General features: G+C 52.6%; 1 long non-coding RNA gene across 1 annotated transcript; it reads left to right on the top strand.

Annotated features, from left to right (window-relative positions):
- Positions 1-349: 349 nt before the first annotated feature.
- Positions 350-5,085, top strand: LOC128120944 (uncharacterized). The gene is made up of 3 exons (XR_008222018.1): positions 350-459; positions 897-1,014; positions 3,326-5,085. It is a non-coding gene; the product is annotated as an uncharacterized LOC128120944 (long non-coding RNA).
- Positions 5,086-5,552: the final 467 nt, after the last annotated feature.

Here is a 5,552-nt window from a genome sequence, read left to right as displayed (position 1 = left end):
CACCCATACACAGCACCTGTTTCTGTCTAGAGCTGGGTCTGTGTGTCTGAACAGAGTTCTGTTTGCCGTGGAGGAGGCAACTCACGCTGCAAGGTGGGCATTTCCACACTGGTCCCTGGTTTGAGTCTCATCTTACCCTCTGGACCTCATTCTCTTCTTCTAATCCCCATCTACATGAGGCTGCCCTGTAGATCCATGTTTGCTTTTATTAATAAGACATTCTTGTTAGAAGGTTCGTGCTACACCGCCCCATTCCACCTGCCCTGACAGGTGGGTGGGACAGATCTTAGTGACAGCAGATGGAGAGGAAGTGACTTCATCCTGTGACATCCTTCCTCCCCAGCTCCCACTGGACTGCTGAGAACAGACCTGGGGGGAGAAGGAAGCCGGGTGCTGAGAATACCAGGGGCCAGTCTCACATGGCCTTGGTCCAATGTTTTGGTGAAATATTGGAGTTTGGTGAGAGAACTGGGAGAGAGATGGGGTGGGGAGGGAGAAGGGGAGGGAAATGGAGGGGGAAACTGAGGACCTGCAAAGCAGACAAGCATGCTTGATTAGATTAGATTCCTGTGGATCGTGCCTACACTAGACCCATGTTGGAAGGTCTTCCAACAACACACCCTCACACACAAAAACATACACAAAAACCATGGCAACACAGATTGGCTTTGCCTCCTCTCTGTAAAATCCACATTTCCATACAGATCTCTGACCTTATGCCTCTCCCAGGGCCAGTGACTCAGAACCTTTGAAACTGACATGCCCCCGAGGGTGGGGGGTGCAGGGGTTGCTTTTCAGACACACGCCGAACATATTCCGTGGGCAATCTTTTCTGTAGATAAGATTTCCTTCTGTCTTCTCTACCCGTGACCAACATCTATTTTTCTCTTCATCAGACCCACACAGGAGGAAGAAATCAGATGGAACACACTCTGGTTCACCTCCTCATTCCCTCCTTCCTCCCACCGAGGGAGGCATGGACACAGCATCCACCTTTTAAGCCCAGGCTCACAGGTATGCATTCACATAAACAGAATACACAGATGGACACGGGGAATACATAACTCTTACATACACCTAAATGCCTGTGAACACAGAGACACAAACACAGGAACACCATACACATAACAAGGGCACGTGCATGTATACACACACACACACACACACACACACACACACACACACACAATCTCCAAGTCTTCCCTTGACTAATTACTCTGTCGTGTGTGTGTGTGTGTGTGTGTGTGTGTGTGTGTGTGTGTGTGTATGTGTATGTGCTTCCCAGCATCCCCCTAGCAGGCACACGCCGGCCAGCCACCACTTGAATTAGCACCAAAGGATTATGGGACCCTGGGCCATTAATCTAGGTGACAAACAGGACTCAGAAGGCATATTTGCACCCCGAAATTGAAAAGATTAGGACATATTTGTCAAGGATTGGTAGGGCTTTATCGCCTCCACGGCAGATGCTGTTAAATATTCATGAGCCGCATAAGTGGGAGAAACCCTAGCTAGACCGGGCACTTTCAGAGGCGCAGGGAGAGGAGGAAGAGATTTATCTGGACTCAGCAAGGGCTGAAAGGCAGGGGCTCTTGTCCCTCGCTCCTGAGCAGGGTGCCACGCATCAGGGGAGGGCCCTGCAGACTTCTTTGTGAGGGAGGAGTCAGGGGCTCAGGTGGACCAGGCCAGCCTGGGTGACAGGGGGGATGTGGCTCTTCTTGGGGCTCTTGTCTTGATGCATTGTGAATGATTGCTTACTGCCTCTGCCAGCCCCAAATAGGCAAGGAGTTCGGGGGGGGGGCACCCTGCCTTCCTCAGCTCCCCATCCTCTGCCTCCCCTGTGTCCAGGCCAACACTTATACAGAGTCAGTGGTATGCACGGGTTGGCACGGCCCGCTGAGGAAGGGTAAGACGCGTAAGGGTGTCCCTCTCTGGATCCTAAGGCTGGTTCTCTGGGTGCTGTAGAAACCATCCTGGGCATGTGACTGTGGGAAGAGAGGGCGCTCGGACTGACCCAGGCACAAATTCTTGGTCATGGAGGTTTGAACAAGTCACTGAGTGCTCCCTGCACTTTTCGATTCTTCACTTTGAAAATGGACTGAGAGGCAACACTGTTGTTAAAGGGTTAAATCAAACTATTGGCGCCCGCCCGCCGCTGGGCTTTCAGTAAATGCTCAGGACACAGCAGCCATTGTTATGGGAAGACTGTGGTCTGTGGAGGGCTCTACACGCCAGTCACTTCTCCTACTGTGGGACTCAGGCGTTGGACAAAAAAGGTGAAGCTGTACTGTCCGAAAATCTCACTACAAGCCTTCAATTCGAAGGTAAATGAATGAAAATTAGAAATGCCCTCCCCAATTTCGCTAGCCTCAGCTCAACTGCTCCCACAGCACTGCGGCTGCCATATTGGATGGCCACAATGTGGGCTGCCATATTGGATAATCTGCATGTGGACCCTGGCCTCCGTTGTAGTATGTTTGAATGGGAGGTCTTCAGAATGATCCCATTCTGGTGACCCGCCCAGTTCCATGATACTGGGCTTAATTTGCATCTTAGAGGCTGAACGTGTTTGGCAAATTATGTTATACAACCTGAAACCAACTTCCTTTTCAGAGGTCTTTGCTGTTGTAACGACAGCGAATTCTCCACATGATTTGAGCCCCAAATGGTCTTCATCCTCAGAGCACATTAAGGGCTTAGGAGTCCTGGATTGCAGTTTGGAAAGCGATGAGGAAACTCATCACCCACCCCCCCTCAAGACATTCATGGCTGATTATAATGGAAACTGTGGGTGTATGTACTGGGATATTTCAGTGTGATCAATTGTGTGAGTGTGTGCCTGTACCTTTCCTGTTGGCATGAGTTTGTTAGCCATTTAAATTATTTTTAAGTCTTCAGAGACAAGCCCAGTGTTTGGTACCCAGGATGCCATCCACCTACCCACCCACCCATCCATCCACCCACCCACCCATCCATCCACCCACCCACCCATCCATCCACCCACCCACTCATCCACCCACCCACCCACCCACCCAGCCAGCCAGCCAGCCAGCCATCCATCCACCCACCCACCCAGCCATCCACCCACCCACCCAGCCATCTATCCAGCCAGCCAGCCAGCCATCCACCCACCCACCCACCCACCCAGTCATCCACCCAGCCATCCATCCATCCATCCACCCACCCTTCCATCCATCCATCCATCCATCCACCCACCCACCCACCCATCCATGTGTCCATTCATCCATTCCATAGCGGACACCATCAGCCTGTCTACACCCATGCAGCTTTCACTTCTAACAGGAATGGTGTTCTGTACCTCTAGGAACTCTTCCTGTCTGTAGATCACGCTGCCTACAACCATGACCTGAGCTGCACTCGGCCTTTCTCTGTGAGGCTTGTTCCTTGTCTTCCTGCTCGGCAGCCATAGCCAGAAAAGCCTATCTGTCAGACCGCTCCCCACTGTCAAGAGCAACCTCAAGGTGCCTGCAGGTCCTGTTACATTCTTCCCTGGATAGCTACTAAGTTCCCAAGCCCACGTGTCTGTCTAACCCCAAGAAGCCAGGGCTGGATTCTGGCTAAATATAAGATCCTTTCTGCAAAATGGAATATTGGGGCTTCAGGGAAGGTGTGGGCAGGGAATGAGCAGGACACAGCTGGGTGGATGTGGAACTTCTGGCAGGTTTTCCAAACAGTGTTTTTTTCCCAAAAGAAGAGGCTGCAGTTTACCTGGGAGTACAGGTGGAGCAACAAAGCTTCCATCTGAACACAAAATAAAGCAGCTTGAGATAGCCAGGGTCGGGGGATGGCTAGGGGCTCTGGGCATGTTGTCCCAAAGCAGAGGTTTTGAGATGGGGGTCTATGGATCATCTTTCTCAAGGCCCTGGGGAATTGTGGCAGCTCCTGAGGATGGATATGACTGCCCCCCCCAAATGACCAGAAATGACCAGATCTGTCCCCACACACAAATGACCAGAGATCCTTATGAAGCAGAGGTGGACACAAACCTCTCTGTCAAGTACCCGAGTGTCAGGTGGCATGACGTCAAGCTTTGGCCTTGGGGACCGTTTGGATTTAAGACAGGGGCTTGGTTAGGTCTCAGTGAAGGCGTGGTAGGGAGGGGGTGGTGCAGGGCGGACAGAACAAGGCAAGGAGGAAGGGAGGGCCTTGTGGTACTGAGCAGCGGGCACTCTGTGCCTCAGTTTCTGTAAAACGCGGGCAAGAGTGGCACCTCCGGGTGTTTGGATTTTTCTTTTGTAAAGATGGAGTCTCACATAGCCCAGGCTACCCTCAGACTTGCTGTGTAGCAGAGGATGGACTTGAACTTCCAAACCTCTTTGCCTCCACCCCCAGAGTGCTGGGATGACAGGCATGATCCGCCATGCTCACTTATGCTGTGCTGGGGATGGAACCCAGAGCTTCATGCACATAGGCAAGCCATCTACCAACCGGGCTGCCTCCCCAGTCCTTGGAACCTTCCGGTGAAGGTAACGAACGAGTCCACATAAAATCAAAATAGTGGCAGCCCAGCCCAGCTCTCATTGACTCCTCCAGGCATTTAATGGTATGATTATGATTATTATCATTTAATCTACTTTCACTCTTTGGGCATAGGCAAGATGACCCCATTTTGCAGATGGAAAGAATAAGGCTCGCAGCAGCTTTAACGGCTTGCCCAGTGGTCACTCAGTGGGTGACATGTGTGTGTGTGTGCCCTGGCTTTAAACTGTGTAAAACCTCTTGTCCCTCCTACTCCCTGATGTGAGGCTGGAGAGAGAGGAGTGTGTGGTTGGTTTCAGCAGGGGCCAGAGCCACACAGCCTCGGGCCAAGCATTAGGCAAAGCCAGGAACCCACGGCGGATCCGTCAATACCACTGTGAATCTACCGACATGGCGGCAGCGTCCACAAACGGAAGCCCCCGCCCCTTCTGATGTCCTCCACTGGGCTTCGAGCCCCAGATGTTCCATATTGACCCCTTACGGGAAGAGCGGAGCTGGGAGTTGAGAGCCAAAACGGCCCCAGAGGATACGGGATGGGGTGATTGCTTTCTAGACCCACTCCAAATATAACCTCAGTAGAAGACACTTGGTTTTGGACCCTCCTCACCCAAGGCTGCCCCTTCTCGATCGTTACAAGCAAGGGGAGGGAGGGCAGGGTCCGATGAGGTACTTCGGAAGAAATGGACCCGGAGAATGGGAGGGAGGAGGGCAAAGCTGACAAGAGCTCCCGCCCCCCAACCGATAGACCCATTGGGGTCTCCTCCATCCAGGGACCCCTGCCTTGTGCCCCGTTTGAGCCTGCCCGGCCACGTCGGCTATTCAGGGGAGGCCAGGAGCATGGGAAGAGAAAGGCGGGCGGGCGGCTTTCCCCTGCAGCCCTGTCTGTGACATCCAGAGAGCTCTCGCCAGCAAAGTGTACCTTGATCTATTTCCCCTGGTAGTGATTCCAACGCCAGCAATAACAGAGATCCATCATCGCCTTCGCGGGCAATGGAGGGTGGTGGGGGTTTGTTTTTCTTCTGGTGTGGACGGGAAGCTCTTTATTCTCTCCT

This window comes from Peromyscus californicus, unplaced genomic scaffold, assembly GCF_007827085.1.
Source record: "Peromyscus californicus insignis strain IS unplaced genomic scaffold, ASM782708v3 Scaffold_2__1_contigs__length_46816999, whole genome shotgun sequence".
NCBI classification, from domain to species: Eukaryota; Metazoa; Chordata; class Mammalia; order Rodentia; family Cricetidae; genus Peromyscus; species Peromyscus californicus.
Note: the sequence above shows the minus strand (reverse complement) of the source record. Positions and strands in the feature narration are given on the sequence as shown.